This window comes from Ruditapes philippinarum, unplaced genomic scaffold (assembly GCF_026571515.1).
Source record: "Ruditapes philippinarum isolate M1 unplaced genomic scaffold, ASM2657151v2 ctg103_1_1_1_1, whole genome shotgun sequence".
Taxonomy (NCBI): domain Eukaryota; kingdom Metazoa; phylum Mollusca; class Bivalvia; order Venerida; family Veneridae; genus Ruditapes; species Ruditapes philippinarum.
Window position 1 is genome coordinate 14,099 of NW_026865181.1, and position 18,117 is coordinate 32,215.

The 18,117-nt window shown below is 32.3% G+C and overlaps 1 long non-coding RNA gene across 4 annotated transcripts in view; it reads right to left on the reverse strand.

The window, feature by feature from the left end:
- LOC132728131 (uncharacterized) overlaps positions 1–18,117 on the reverse strand; it is a 133,013-nt gene that overhangs the window by 10,931 nt on the left and 103,965 nt on the right. For all 4 annotated transcript variants that reach the window (XR_009625439.1, XR_009625442.1, XR_009625440.1 and 1 more), the window contains exon 4: positions 15,576–15,660. This is a non-coding gene — a long non-coding RNA (uncharacterized LOC132728131). The remainder of the gene's footprint in view (positions 1–15,575; positions 15,661–18,117) is intronic.

The following is an 18,117-nucleotide window of genomic DNA, read 5'->3' on the forward strand; positions in this document are numbered from 1 at the left end:
GCGACAATATCTATTGTATAAATGTGTGTTTTTCAATGTATGCCATAATTATAGGATACAATATGCATTCTTTCGCCAACGTAGAAATAGATGTACCTCAAATATCTCAAATTATCACCATTTTCCACATTACAATAAAGTCACATAAAAAGCAATACATCGAAATTGCCCTAAGAAATAGGAAAGCATGCAAATTTAATTTCCCAAATGGCTGAACCGTTTAGAAACCACTTTATCAAATTTGTAGAGAAATCGACATTCTAACAAGATTCTAACGATTACCAGTCGTAACTTAAGGCTTTAAACCAATTCCTAAAGAACGGAAATTACAATACTAACAAAAAGACGGAAAAAGGAAAACTTCGGCTTAAACAAACTCATTTTAAAACAACATTCATTTCTTTTTTATTTGAGCCGCGTCATGACAAAACCAACATAATGGGTTTGTGACCAGCATGGATTTAGACCAGCGTGCGCATCCGCGCAGTCTGATCAGGATCCATGCTGTTCGCTATCAGTTTCTCTACTTGTAATAGAGTTGGTAAGCGAACAGCATGGATCCTGATCAGACTGCGAGGATGCGCAGGCTGGTCTGGATACATGCTGGCCGCAAACCCATTATGTTGGTTTTGTCGTGACGCGGCTCATTTGTTATTTCTCCTTATTTTCGAGACAAAGAGCAGACATCGTAATACAGGCATTTCATTAAGATTATGACCTCCAAATAGTCATGGTTTAAAATGATGAATTAATAAAATAGATGAATAGTACAAAGGATTTTAAACGTTGAAACTACGTAGGAATACATATGGTTATAATGACGTTGACTTGAGAGAAAACTAACAAAAGTATGCAACAGTACATTACATGTAAAGAATGTAACAACTTGTACTTCCGGAATTGAAATATGCCAGATAAAAACAAGGCAAATTCTTAAAATACCATAACATAAAAGAGTGGTTAAAAACAAAAGTTTGAGGTTCAGTTAACAAGTACTTTGAACGCCTAACAGCAAAGTTGAAACTTTAAAAAAGATGGCCAACAACAGAAACTATGGCGTGATATTATGTTGTCCAAGTAAATTGTTGTTAACAAGAATTGAAAATGTATATGTAAATCTATCTTCTACTAAAACTAATTTGATTTGGTATGGAGGATGTCTTGAAAGCCTTCGGAATTAGCAAGAGATACAAATCTACTTACTGTCAAAACACCAATAAAATGACACGCAATATTCCTGCATACTTAGGACAAAAATCATAATTAGGTTAAATTTATCGGGGCGTAGAACTGTGCAGGTCAGAAAAGGCTATTGCACGGATTTTCTGTAAAATTGAAGTTTCGGATATGCTGTACAAGCGCATGGTATTAAAGACAGGGCAGCTTCCTTATACATTAACCAATTTTATTTTAATACTTAAAATGTTAGGGTTGTTGGTTTCAAACCACTTACGCCTAACCGCTGCCGGTTCGAAGTCCAAATGAACTTAACAATTGAAGCATTATGTTAATAACAGTTTAATAGTTTACATATTAAACATAACATACAAAAGCCTGAAATTACATCAAAGCATCAAACATACTTATTCTCCTATTCAATAATTGCGAAGTTAACATGACTTAAATGGCTAAAATTGTCAAAGACTAAATCGGCTAATTTAAACGATAAAAAATCTAAATTAAACTAACTTAACAAACAAATAAGTCTTTTCGCATGTAATCTAATATATACATGATTATGCAACTTTGAACTGTCGAAATAAGAATTTAAATCACACTTGAAAATACTGATTAATACTTTCAGACCACGTGACACACCACCTGTAATTACATATTTTTAAAACACTCTGCTAGGCTTATCAACATTTCAGTTTTGATATAGAGAAACACGATACAACATATAAATCTTCTAAGTTTGTGACGCTGCATAAATATATCATTTTACATGATTAATTTTGAGTTTTTTTCACGGAGATGCAGTTAAATCTATTTTCAAAAAGTAATCTCTGCTTGTTAAATGTTGTTCTTCTAAATAAATCATATATTTGGATTTGCTCCTATTCACAAAGGCTTCCAAAGAATGTACTCAATCTAAAACTGTTCTTCTATATTATAGTCACTTCGCAAAATAAAAAAAGAAAAGTGAAAATTTCGGATCCGGCGGGGGTCTGTTTATAAAGAGATAACGAAAATTACAGCATCTTAAATGCCCATTTCCAGGATATGTATGCAAATTTTAAAAAGAAAAACAACAATATAACAACAACGAAATGAACAACGGGCCAAGATTTCACAAGTCATTGGTGCTCCAAACGTTCAGTATTTAATGTCTCAAACCACCTGTTGACAATGATCTATCACATTAAACGATATACTACATATATCATGTTTATTGCGTAAAGTCACGTATATCTGGCCAAGAAAGAGGTGAGTTTAAATAATAAAATATGCATGACCTTACCGAGCAGACGATAAACGTATCTTTGGTTGACAACTGCGTTATTTACGTTAGAACTGACGTGTACGACGTTATAAATAATGTATAAAAATATACAGTTTTCCTAGAAAAGAACTGATGTCTGGAATAAAGCAAAACAACAATAACATAAACATAAATTTTATATAACAACAAGGCTAATGAATCATGAGGTTTAGTGATATATGAATATATAGATATACAAATATATAGTAACTTATATATATATATATGGATTGTCATTTTACAATGTTGTCCGATAGCACTTAATGAGTGGGTATAAGCCTAAGAGCCAAGGGCCATTTAATCAAATTGTTTGTCCAAATCTAAAACTTACATCAGAGCAAGTATATAGTCTCTCCTTTACAAAAATCCAAATCTTACAAAATTTTGCTTTCACAACGCTTCATAATCTAAGATGGCGCCCAATATGACCGCCGATTTTATGCAAAACGGACAAAAAGTTTGATTGAGTGACCCCTTAGCTCATATTATATTATAGAAAAAAGAAACACATCTTTTAAAGAAGAAGAACACATACAAATACACACGCACACACATACGCACGCGCTTGCACATGTGTGCACCCTAAGAAAAAGATAAAATTCACAAAACAATATAAGTATAACATTTAGCAACCATGGGTCTAAATCTTAATATCTCCAATTAAACTTTTATAATACATTTTAGAGATTGTCGTTTCCAATCAGACATAAACATACATTTTATGTCGGCTGATCTAGGCGATTTTCAGACATATAGCTTATATTCAATGAACTATAATAGTGCGTTTAATTTGAGTGGGGACGTTTGAATAAATGGAGGGAAAAAAGGAACAGACTAATTTGGTTTATAAAAGAGAAAGGTATAAATAGCAGTTTCAGGACGAATTCTTGAGGGACTTCGGTACGTGCCAATTTATCAAAATATACAACGTTGTTTCCAGACATTGTCATTGTTTGCCTCGACAAAACTTTCTTTTTATATGAGCATATTTCAAAGTGAATTACATATTGTTTTAATTAAAACCAATTCCCTATGGTTAAAAGTCCAATACACTATTATTTAAGCATTTTAAAAACTTAGTGTTTCTATGTCTATGGTTAGAAAATAATATTTACATTATGAAAGACCCGTGGGTACATTTCAACTTCGTGAATTCACAATTTTAACTTCGTGAATTAACGTTGTAAACATACGGAATTCAGGATTTCACGATTTCAGCTAAAAAAATTAACAATTTTAGCTTCATGAATTCACGATTTCAACTTCACGATTTAACGATAACAAATTCAAGAATTCACGATTTCAACTTCAAGAATTAACGATTTCAACTTCATGAGTTCACGATTTCAATTTCATGAATTCATGATTTTAACTTTATGAATTCGCCTTAGTGAATGCACAATTTCAACTTTAAATAGTGAATTCTTGAAGTTAAAATCGTGAATTCGTGTAGTTGAAATGTCCCTACCGGTCAGCATTGGTTTGCTGTATTTTCGGCGAAATTAGAATATAAGCAACATCAATGGAAAATTGAAAACAAAACATCCTTCGGGTTATTACGTATTGATACCTAAGCTTGTTAATTTATCAGGAGCGGCTTTCATTCTTGTTTGTAAATATTTCAAGGGTGATAATTGATATTGTGAATCTTTATTATCAGAAAACAAAATATCGGAACAGTATTGCGTGTCCGCATACAGGTATTACTTTTTTGTTTTTTTAGTTTACACAACAGGGATGAGCAAGATAAAAGTGGACAGAGACCGCACTCACAACTTGGTTGCTTGATGGAACTAATCATCATTTACTTCTTTCGCTGAACAAAAAAAAACTATATCAATATTCATGTTATATCATTTGATAATATTATGTCATATGAAATGTTATCAAAATCAATTATGTTATATCAAATGTTTGTTATATAATAAAATCTCATTGAATAATGTTATATTATATAAAATTTTATCTCAGACAATCATGTGATCTTGCAAATCATGTTATCCCGCACAATCATATTATTCATAGTTTCAATAATGTTATCTCATATTTAAAATGTTACCTCACGTAACAATCGTTCATGACTGCAAATATTATAAGCAAACTTTAATGAATTCTATCTACCGAAAAACTGATACGTACAGTGTATATACGAATACATTTGAATTAATTACTTGTCAAGACCTTACGTCAATTTAACTTGGTTACATGTTGTATTTACACAATTGAATGTAAAGAAGGATTCACAAAAAAACGTGTTTAAATACCAGATAAACTTTACGTTTCGCGTTTAAATGTGTAAATAATCATCAGCAAAGCCGGTGGCCAAAATCGTTGTCCATGACAAGTGGTTTTGTCCATAAATGTGTTACGGTTGTTTTGTTGTTATTAATATCCCTAATTTCGTGAAATTTATATATTGTCGGAAGTTTCGTTGAACTTGACCAGGAAAATGAGATAGGAGATAGTTAATTCTTGATTTATATCATTTTCTTGCTATATTAGGCTCAACACCTGGCATTATCATTACTTAAGTCATTTAACAGTACGGGAGTAATACGTTACTACATGCTTGATGGACTCTTAATTTTCCGATATACTAGTCATCCGGCACCTTTTCGGATTAAGTCAGCATTTTCGTTCTTTTTAAAGATTTTTTTTAGATTTGTTTTGTTGGATTTTAAATCACACAAACACAGAACAGGTCATATGGCGACTTTCCGGCTTTACTGGTGGAGGGAGACCTCAGGTGTCCTTTCGTACATTATTTCAGGCACGAATGGGCACCTGAGTAGAATACAGATCAAATGGGCAATAATTTAACCACGATCAACACACTTGTCTGCTCATCATTAGGTACAATAGATCACGAAGAGTGACGAAGATTCTCGAAATTAAACGATTTATTTTTACAGTATTCGTTTAAAAGTTCACAAGTCTAAATCATCTCAGAGGTTGTCTATTCAAAGGTCAAAACAAGTCATATACACGTTTCCTATGTTTTATTTCCTTAAGATAGCCTTTTAATAAATTGAATGTATGTACTCACATAAAAGTGTTTGTTACAATGACAAAAATGAGAAATGAAATCGAGAAACCGTGTTATAGCTATTTCTTTCTGGACAAGTTACTTAAAACATATGTATTCTTTGTTCATATACGCATTTTTTGTGCTTTCATATTTGCCTAAATATTTCATGAACAGAAAAGTATTAAAGCGAATTTACCCCTAGCCTAATGATTTTAAGTTTAAAGTTTGCCTATTCTTTTGCTAGCGACCATGCATGCATGCACCGATTTCCATCAAACGGCTGGAATGTTCCATGACTCCATTCATACAAGCAGCATGTGTTGCTACTGTCATCTTGTTTTATATAATCGATTTATAACGACTTTATTTCATGAACACAGAGATACAAATGCAGACAAACTGTTTTTTAGACAATTATTTTCCATTTTCATTTCATTAGAAATACAGTTGCCTTTTATTCTAATATTTATATTTTAACTATAAAAGTAAATGAGTTTTTGCTGCCTCAAAACGTTTTCCGATAGCAACTAATAAATTGCGGTTCTTGAAGTTTCATTAATTCTGCAAAGGTCAAGGTAACAAGAAAGACAAAGGCAAGACGCTACCACATCATCTGGTGCACCTCTTTTGAAAAGCGTGCTAGTTGCGCAAAAGACAAGATGGATAAAATCATAATAATCTAAAAATAGTAACACCGGACAATATACAGTAATAAAACCGTCCTTTTTGTAGCCTAAATCATAAGCAGTAAATGTTGTTTTGTTAACTCGTTACGTTTTCTAGATGTCATGCGTGCTAAATATGAACACAAAAATAGCCAAATTACATAACAAAAACTAGGGAAAGCCGCATAAAATTACACAAACAAACGCGAAAATAGCACACTGTTGTTGTTGTATATATAAATCACAGTCCTCCATTTCAATTAATTATATTGACGTTTATGAAAAATATCAAACACATTTTTGACTCGAGGCATCAATCTGATTAATTATATTGTAACTGCCACTTACTTTAACTAGATATTTATCGTGGTTACGTATGTCAATAAGTTTCACATAAAAACAATCATTTATAAATATCACTTATATCTGTAATACAAAATGTTTATGAACTTATTTTAAAACTTCATATATGGAAAATGGGTCATAAGATTTCAGTTAAACTATGCTAGGTTAAAAGGTAATATAATTTTGTTTCAATGACATTTGACATTAGTTTATGGTCCTTTTAACTGAACTAAATTAGTTGTACGCAATATAAAACCTATTCATTCATCAACTGCATTTATTCTTAAAGAGAACACAAGTGAGCGTGATAGTTATTGTCCAAAAGATGTGTTCATGCGCAATTTTGTTTTATATTTCTGCTGGTCCTACCATTTGCGAGACTAAAAACCTCCCCTTTTTTAAATACATAAATCAACATATGATCGGATTACATACGAGACTTTTGAAATAAACTTCTTAATGGTTCTGAAGATATATTTATGTTTTTGTTTTCCATATATTCTAGCAGAATAATGAAAATCATATCATTTTATAATAAAGGACAAAAAAAATGTATGTTTAAACAAACCAAATTACATGAATATGTTTTAACATTAAGACATATTAATCTTGTCACTATGTTTTGCATTCCATTTCCGAGGAAAGAGAGAACAGGCGACATGAATCTTAAATATCAGAAAAATTGTAATGAGTATTCCATTTATAAAGTAAAAACTATAGCATTAAGATATGACGTTGCATATGTACAGCATTTATCTACGCTCAGACGAAACAAAATAGTCATATCTTTAAAGTTTTAATATAAGAACGTGAATAAGTCTTACCTAGAAAGCAAAATAACTTAATAATAATCCTGAAATAAACGTTAATCCGAAGAAAATTTACCAAACACACAATATTAAATCCAATTTGAACAAAGTAGTCTTCTTTGTAATATTTAACAGCAAAAACAACGCCCGTTATATGAATTTATGTCATCGTCAGTTGACAGGTTGTTGTATATAATAAAAGCCACTTTATCAAAGGTATATTAACAGTGTTATAAACGGTGTGTATATACTGCCAAGAGATGACCATTTGACAATGCTCCTTGTCAAAGTGTATGTTTTTTATGTACGAATAAAGTCGTCTTGTAGTTTGCCGCATAAAACTGTCTTTTTATTTAAACTAACAGTTAAGAGATCATGACAGTTGTAATAATTATAAGAAGTAAACAAATAAATATAAATGAAGATATTCTGACAGTATTTCTTGGAAAAACCGTCAACAATTATTTCTGAAATTCGGTGAAATACGAAACATTGTATTATATGTTTCGATTGCTTATTTGAAAATAACAAAAAAGAAACAAACCCACATCTATATTGTTGAAGCTATGCTTTTAATGATTACAAATTAAATCACTGGTTGAAAGTGTTACAACTTAACTAACACGGTTGGATAACTTTGATTCATTTTCACTACATTACTAATCTTATCTTAATTAAATTGATGATGCAGATTAAATGGTACCTATATGTATAGTTACTTTTAATTGAATATTTCAACAGGTAAAATAACGTAGCTTTCATCTGGATGTAATATATCCATTATTAAACTCGTTACTTTCCGTGACTTTTTTTGAAATTAAACAAGAGTCAACATGGCATGGATCAATAAAAAACTATGTAAATTGATTAACATAAGACATGAAAGTGACGGAATTTGCCGAATTTATACGAAAGTCTGGCGTAGATGCTACACATTTACAAACGTAAATTTTTTCTCTCTCTCATTGTTAAAACTTCTTGTCTTGACAACTCTGATATATAAAAAGCAAATGAGAGGTAATAATTAACAATTATACTGACATATTAAAGTGGACACTTTGTCGTATTTTCGTGTTTTCGCCGGGCGCCCTGCGGAGTAGAAATACAACAATGCACAACTCAGCCACCATATAAAACCGTTACAACTGACGGACTACTTTTATTTTGAATTTGACCTATCATACATACGCCACTTACTCGATATAAACAACACTATTCATTCTACTGTTCGTCTCCTATGAGGCACAGGTGGCAGTATCAGTGTTTGGACACCCCACCCCTATCTGCCCCTGGACCCCTACTACAACCCTGAAAAAAAAAATAATTCAACACTCTAAGGCTTACCATAAGGTACCAAATACAAAACCACCGATGAAATTATATAAAAAAAAAAAATCCACTATCAAAATTATAGTTATAGAAAGGTGAAAAGCCTACTATATGTTCATTTGCCAAACAATGTGGAACACGGGAAATCGTCGTTTCGGCGACTGAGGCGCATTCCGAAGGCATTTTGCTGCATCATTCATTTACATCAATAAAAAGAACTTGAATTCCACAGCTTACTTAATTCAAGTCTAACGAATATCAATATTCTATCGATTTTTTCTATTTCACGGTAATTTTTTACTTGTCGTTGCCATTTTGGATTCTGATACCTGTGTGTTATACGCGATCTGATTGGACGTCCAATTTGGCTCGTCCAATCAGATCGCGTATTTCAACCCAGGTATCAGACTGCAAAATGGCTACGACAATTCAAAAAATACCGTGAAACAGAAAAAATCGGAATGATAGTGATATTCGTTGGACTTGAATTAGATAAGCTGTGGAATTCTAGTTCTTTTTATTGATGTTAATGAATGATGCAGCGAAATCCCGCCGGAATGCGCCTCAGTCGCCGAAACGACGATTTCCCGTGTTCCACATTGTTTGGCAAATGAACATATAGTAGGCTTTTCACCTTTCTATAACTATAATTTTGATAGTGGAATTTTTTTTTATATAATTCCATCGGTGGTTTTGTATTTGGTAGCTTATAGTAAGCCTTAGAGTGTTGAATTATTTTTTTCAGGGTTGTAGTAGGGGTCCAGGGGCAGATAGGGGTGGGGTGTCCAAACACTGATACTGCCACCTGTGCTATGAGGTTGACATTAAAACGAGATTTTTTGCATGCACGCATTTTAGTAACTTTTTAAACTTTTTATAAATGTAGAAAGTATATAAATTTATATATGACAAAGATAAACTTTAACAATCTCCTGAAATGTATTTTAAATCACTTTAATCATTGGTTATAACTATTTTAATACATTTCCCAACGTTTAAAAAGAGTTTGTTTTTCCCAATGTGTCATTATTATAATTATCAATATTACGGCTCCGATAAATGCTCATTTGGGTCCGTAGTCTTTGGCCAATTAATCCTATAAATGCTATCATCTTTATTTCTAAAAAAACTGTTGGGTTTTGGTTTCCTAGTTTAGTTTCCACTTATTGGCCATATAGATGAACAATCTTTTTCTTCTTTTGCTCTTTGGCGATTGGTATAGTTACAGTGATTTAGTATTTTGTATGGAAGTCAAAAATACCAGTTGGTTTAAGATTAATAAAAGACTTTATCAAGTCATCTTGTCCAGATATTATTTTTGAAGTCAGTTGTTTTTCTTTTTTTTCACTGGAATGCTGTATGTGTCCTTCATCAAGTAAGACAATTATATCAAAATCCAAAAGATGTGCCTAATACATGGGGCATTTCTTTTAGGAACAACCTGCTAGAAATGTTCTTGACAGGAATTTAAAATATTTTTAAACTGTTAATGTATAAAATTTTTATGCATATGCAACATTTAGTTTGATTAACATTTGTGAAAATGTAATTTTTGACTACAAGATATTTACAACAAAATATAGTGTAAATGAAATATACCTGGAAGTTACTTTTACTGTTTTCATGAAGTTTAAACCATTCAAATACAAGTTAAATCAGTACTTTGAAATTTAAAAAAAAAATCATAGATTAATGGATTATTGTAAATTTGTTGGATTTGATAAAGCAAGTCAGTAAAAGTTATTGTTTTATTCAGCATTCCAATGTGTCGTCTGCTGAAAATCTCCCTCCCTGAAATATACATCGTCTGCTACAAATCTCTCTCCCTGAAATAAACACTGCCACGTGCTTCTGTTTACTACTGAAGGTTCATGACCTGTAATGATCACATGGCTCCTCCCAGGGAAATTCAAATTTCAAATTTGACAGCCAGTATTTTTTTCCAGAAATACACTTAACAAAGTTATATTTTGAATAATTTTGGTCAATCTTTATCAAAAATATCTATGCCTACAAACATGCCAAGTGTTGTTTTAATGCATTTGGTAATTAATCTTAAATCTTTGAAAAAGGGTCCCTGAAGTGAAGCATGCATAAAATTAATAAGAAACCTGCCCTAGCGCCATCTGCTGGCTTTTATAGTCCAGTTGGGCCTTACACATAATTGCACGTTTAACGCTTTATTGTTCAACTCTTTTTTTTTACGTGATTTCAATCGTTAAAAAATTTTTAAAAACCTGTTTAATGAAATAAATATAAACTGATACTTGAACTACAGAGACCATTGTGATAACCAATAGTGAGACCAGTGTGATAACCAATAGTGAGACCAATGTGATAACCAATAGTGAGACCAATGTGAATAACCAATAGTGAGACCAGTGTGATAACCCAATAGTGAGTACCAGTGTGATAACCAATAGTGAGACCAGTGTGATAACCAATAGTGAGACCAGTGTGATAACCAATAGTGAGACCAATGTGATAACCAATAGTGAGACCAATGTTATAACCAATAGTGAGACCAATGTTATAACCAATAGTGAGACCAATGTTATAACCAATAGTGAGACCAGTGTTATAACCAATAGTGAGACCAATGTGATAACCAATAGTGAGACCAGTGTGATAAACCAATAGTGAGACCAGTGTGATAACCAATAGTGAGACCAATGTGATAACCAATAGTGAGACCAGTGTGATAACCAATAGTGAGACCAGTGTGATAACCAATAGTGAGACCAATGTGATAACCAATAGTGAGACCAATGTGATAACCAATAGTGAGACCAATGTGATAACCAATAGTGAGACCAATGTGATAACCAATAGTGAGACCAATGTGATAACCAATAGTGAGACCAATGTGATAACCAATAGTGAGACCAATGTGATAACCAATAGTGAGACCAATGTTATAACCAATAGTGAGACCAATGTGATAACCAATAGTGAGACCAATGTGATAACCAATAGTGAGACCAATGTTATAACCAATAGTGAGACCAATGTGATAACCAATAGTGAGACCATTGTGATAACCAATAGTGAGACCAATGTGATAACCAATAGTGAGACCAATGTTATAACCAATAGTGAGACCAATGTGATAACCAATAGTGAGACCATTGTGATAACCAATAGTGAGACCAATGTGATAACCAATAGTGAGACCAGTGTGATAAACCAATAGTGAGACCAGTGTTATCACCAATAGTGTGACCAATGTTATAACCAATAGTGAGACCAATGTGATAACCAATAGTGAGACCATTTGTGATAACCAAATAGTGAGACCAGTGTGATAACAATAGTGAGACCAATGTGATAACCAATATGAGACCAATGTTATAACCAATAGTGAGGACCAGTGTTATAACCAATAGTGAGACCAATGTTATAACAATAGTGAGACCAGTGTGATAACCAATAGTGAGACCAGTGTGATAACCAATAGTGAGACCAGTGTGATAGAACCAATAGTGAGACCAGTGTTATCACCAATAGTGTGACCAATGTTATTAACCAATAGTGAGACCAATGTGATAACCAATAGTGAGACCAGTGTGATAACCAATAGTGAGACCAGTGTGATAACCAATGTTGAGACCAAAGTGATAACCAATAGTGAGACCAATGTTATAACCAATAGAGAGACCAAATGTGATAACCAATAGTGAGGACCAATGTTATAACCAATAGTGAGACCAATGTTTAACCAATAGTGAGACCAGTGTGATAACCAATTAGTGAGACCAGTGTGATAACCAATAGTGAGACCAATGTTATAACCAATAGTGAGACCAGTTGATAACCAATAGTGAGACCAGTGTGATAACCAATAGTGAGACCAGTGTGATAACCAATAGTGAGACCAATGTTATAACAATAGTGAGACCATTGTGATAACCAATAGTGAGACCAGTTGTGATAACCAATAGTGTGACCAATGTTTATAACCAATAGTGAGACAGTGTGATAACCAATAGTGAGACCATTGTGATAACCAATAGTGAGACCAGTGTGATAACCAATAGTGAGACCAATGTTATAACCAATAGTGAGACCAGTGTGATAACCAATAGTGAGACCAGTGTGATAACCAATAGTGAGACCATTGTGATAACCAATAGTGAGACCAATGTGATAACCAATAGTGAGACCAATTTAAACCAATAGTGAGACCAATGTTATAACCAATAGTGAGACCAGTGTTTGATAACCAATAGTGAGACCAATGTTATAACCAATAGTGAGACCAGTGTGATAACCAATAGTGAGACCAATGTTATAACCAATAGTGAGACCAGTGTGATAACCAATAGTGAGACCAGTGTGATAAACAATAGTGAGACCATTGTGATAACCAATAGTGAGACCAATGTGAATAACCAATAGTGAGACCAATGTTATAACCAATAGTGAGACCAATGTTATAACCAATAGTGAGACCAGTGTGATAACCAATAGTGAGACCAATGTTATAACCAATAGTGAGAACCAGTGTGATAACCAATAGTGAGACCATTGTGATAACCAATAGTGAGACCAGTGTGATAACCAATAGTGAGAACCAATGTTATAACCAATAGTGAGACCAATGTGATAACCAATAGTGAGACCAGTGTGATAACCAATAGTGAGACCAATGTTATAACAATAGTGAGACCAATGTTATAACCAATAGTGAGACCAATGGTATAACCAATAAGTGAGACCAGTAGTTGATAAACAATAGTGAGACCAATGTGATAACCAATAGTGAGACCAAATGTGATAACCAATAGTGAGACCAATGTTTATAACCAATAGTGAGACCAATGTTATAACCAATAGTGAGACCAAAGTGATAATTAATAGTGAGACCAAAGTGATAACCAATAGTGAGACCAAAGTAATAAGCAATAGAGAGATCAATGTGATAACCAATAGTGAGACCAAAGTGATAACTAATAGAGAGACCAGTATGATAACCAATAGTGAGACCAGTGTGATATCCAATAGTGAGACCAGTGTGATAACCAATAGTGAGACCAGTGTTATAACCAATAGTGAGACCAAAGTAATAAGCAATAGAGAGATCAATGTGATAACCAATAGTGAGACCAAAGTGATAACTAATAGAGAGACCAGTGTGATAACCAATAGTGAGACCAGTGTGATATCCAATAGTGAGACCAGTGTGATAACCAATAGTGAGACCAGTGTTATAACCAATAGTGAGACCAATGTGATAACCAATAGTGAGACCAATGTTATAACCAATAGTGAGACCAGTGTTATAACCAATAGTGAGACCAATGTTATAACCAATAGTGAGACCAAAGTAATAAGCAATAGAGAGATCAATGTGATAACCAATAGTGAGACCAAAGTGATAACTAATAGAGAGACCAATGTCATAACCAATAGTGAGACCAATGTTGAAACCAAAACGACATATATTATGACACTATCTACTTATGTTATAAGAACATATCTGAAAAAATAATCAACGCACAGCTAAAATGTTCCTATATTACTTGCAATGATATGAAATGAAATATCAGATAAAAACAGTGAACTTGGCCCAGCTTTAAGAAATAGGACACTAACCTTCGTTTAATTTATTGTATATTTTTTCCTCAATTACTTTTTTGAGATGTTTTAATGTCGTTATGGTGAAATAAGTAATTTCATTTGTCTGGCTGACTTAAGGAAGATAGACATGAGGTCAGCTTACGAAGGATTCATGTTGATTTATCATCATTTGCATTAAGAAACAAAGAGTATCTATATAAATCAGACGAATGAACTTTTCACATAAATGCGCACAGACTTTAACTAAAAAAATACCACTGAAACTCTTGACAGAATAAGAACCAATAAAAACAATAAGATAATGTAAAATATGAACCATTTTAAACTTGTTTTTAATGAAGTCTGATCGGGAGAATGATCTTGGTCCATTGTACAATGAATGGATTTGGTTGTCAAAGTAATTAAAGGCCATTTTCGAAACATTAAAGATTATTCATTGATGTATTTTGGTTTACAATGGAACAAAGTATTTTAAAAAAGAGACAGATCCAAATGAAGTTTTTAAATAAATCTTCTTGGTTCAAACCCTCTTAGTAACAAGTAATATATGTTACATGTATGCTAATTTACTGATTAGGGAAAGAAATTGCTGTGGATATGTTTAACTTCTCGTCAGACGCGTTTGAAACAATTATAAAGAATAGTGTAGTTTTAAGCTATAAAACGCACACTCTTGAGATATATAAAGGATGAGAAATGCCGACTTCAAAATAAGTGTCTATCTTTACAACAGCTTTCTAAATGCTCTGGGTTGCGTTTCATGGAGAGTCCTTAGTCTTCAGTCAGTCCTTAGATACAAATTGAGTCAATTTTGCGTTTCAAACGGTCCTAACTTATGATAACTATATTTATGATTTAAAACAGTCTTAATCTATGAGTCTTTTAAAGGTATCCTAAAATTGTCCTTAATCAAAACCACTCCGAAATCAAACATGGCCTAGTTTTTCAACGACGGAGGGTCTTGCGATGGGAGAGTGTTTTTCGGGTCATGTCACAGGCGCTGAACATCTGAAGTATTAGAGTGAAGATCAACATGGTTGAGCAATTCTCACGAGTCGCAGATACTGTAACTTACAGCAATATAGGGCCACTCAGCGCTTACAGCACTATAGGGCCACTCAGCGCTTACAGCAATATAGGGCCACTCAGCGCTTACAGCAATATAGGGCCACTCAGCGCTTACAGCAATATAGGGCCACTCAGCGGGGCACCGAATAAAGCTGAATAACCCAAGTATCATGACAAAAAATAAAATTAAAACAAATTCGTGACAACTAGTTCTCATTGTATGTTTTTGCTATAAGCTCTACATATTTTAAAACATATTTTAAATTTACCTTTCTCCTGCAGCTATATTCTAGCGTAATCCAAGTTTTAATAAATCTATGTATTTTCCTTTGATTTCATTTAAACTGTCTTAGCCTGAAATGATATGTAACATAAGGTTACGACGACTGTTTTATAAAAGCAAGATAAATATCGACATAATGACAAGCAAAAATGAAAATTAACTGTAAACAGAATTACTTGAGACATGAAATCAATGATATTATATATAAACATTGCATGTCTTATATCTAGGTAAGTTTTACTACTGATGGGAAAGGCAGACTTTATAAAACAGTATAACAACTAAACTTATTTAAACACATTTAATTTATTTCTTCTTCTTTTCTATTTTGCTGAAAGTTTCTTACTTCATTTCTTTCTATCTTAATTTACGTTATTTCTCTTTAATTTTATATAACAAAATGATGCAGTCTTGTATTCTCATTCATTTTTTGTATATATTTTTGCTTTACATTATAACTAAATGTAAGAAACAATTTTGACTTTAACTTCTTAAAAACAATGTAAAATCAAATATATTTCAAGCAAGTCACATATACTGTCATACCGTATTTTATGCATTGTAAATCTGTAAGGAGAAGGCCTTTATAAGTTCAGCTTTCGGACCCAATCCTTTTTCAACATATCATGTTTGTATTGTGTACATTATTGTCTGTATATATATTGTGAATTTGTTCGAAATAAACTATGTTTAAACTAACTAAACTTATTTAACGAGCTTCTAGATGTAAGATGACTGATTTTGGTAACAAACTTTCATTCTCTTCTGTTTCATAGATTGTATCATTTTCATACACAAATAATCTTAGTTTTAAAGGATCAATGAATTAATGAGTCTATTAGTGGGATATGACAACAACCAAAGTATACCAATTATAAATATTCTCATTTCAAACGAAAAGTCATACAGAAAAAATTAAGTCACAGACCCGAACCTTTAGCCCGCTGTTGAATTTAACCCATGTGACTAGTATAGACCAAGCTAAGCCGGGACTTTACCATCTGAACATGATATGTACTGGTCACTATTCAGTTAGTACATATATTGAAATTTTACATATAAATTATGAATGACCTCGTCGAGAATGAAAGATGGACAAACTTTCTACATACTGTATCTAGCATAGCGATGGTTTGAAGTATACAAAAATGGATCAATACATTCAACAGATGTTTCATTGAATAAGATATTTAGAAAGTATCAAGAGACAATACCACATTCTAGCAATAGCATAAAATATTGTTTGTCTTTTGTTTTTGAATTCTAATAATGATGAAGAAATGCATATTTATTAGTTTCTGAGAGTTCCGGCGCTTATAGGCCCAGTACAGAAAAGAAATACTATATTTTCTATATTTCAAAAGCTTTTAATTTTGGTTTTCTTTTACATTCTTAAAAAGAGTACACTTTGCCGTTAAAGCAGCATGCTTCCAGATTCATGCTAATTTTCATGAAAATTTTGAAAATGTTTTTAGAAGTAAAATATTGTGAAGTTATCAAAGAAAAAATATTACACATTGCTTACGACACTTTCTTTTCGAAAATTTCAAAATATGCAAAAGCCCTTCCTGCGCTAGTCACACAATATGAATATGGTTATAAACACTGCTAAATCAGCCATTCCTTGTTTGTTATCATTACTTTAGATTTGAATCTTTTTACTGTACTTAACATTATAATTACATTCTTCTCAGAAGTTGATTTTCTTGAAATGTTTTTGACTAATCTGGAGGCATGCAGCTTTAAGCCGAGTCAATATTTGATTCTAAAGGATCTTCGCAATTTGTATAGTTAAAGTGACCAATTTTTTATTTTGTATAGAAGTCAAATAACCAATTTTATATTTTGCTCATTTTATGAAAAAATAATCCACTTCCGGTCTTGTAACACCAAGGTGATAAGCATCAAACATGCTATAGATCCATTATCACAATATTATAAAACATACAATTGTCTTTTCTAAATAAATGTATTTTTTTCTCTTTTTTTAAGGCATAATGTGTCTTTGAAGCACCTTTATGAAGGTACATCCAGGGTCTGTAAAAGAAAGTTATGATAAACATGTAACAATGTGATCTGCGAGTAAACAGGGATTGGTTTTTAACTAATCAAATACAGTATATTGCCCGAATGTGATAATAAATATTCAATGTGCTTATGATTTCAATTAGATATTGACATTTAATGCTGATTCTATTTAATGTAACTGTTTTAATGAACAAGGTATGCATAAACAAGCCAACTTAATCCAAATGTCTTATAAATGACTGAAATCAGTAATGAAAAAACCAAATATGTAGATGCATTTTTCGCTGTTAACCATAAGAGAGTAAGTAAGAAAGTAAATTTTATAAGAGCGACATTGTGTTATGTTTTGGAAAAAAATACATATAACACATTAAAACAACGACCACGTTTGACCTATAAGTTACTTAAACTATATGCAATTCATGAGTTTGATTTATAATTAATTCAATTGGAAATATGTAAACCATAGAAAAAAGTTATATTAAGTTTTTATTTCAAAT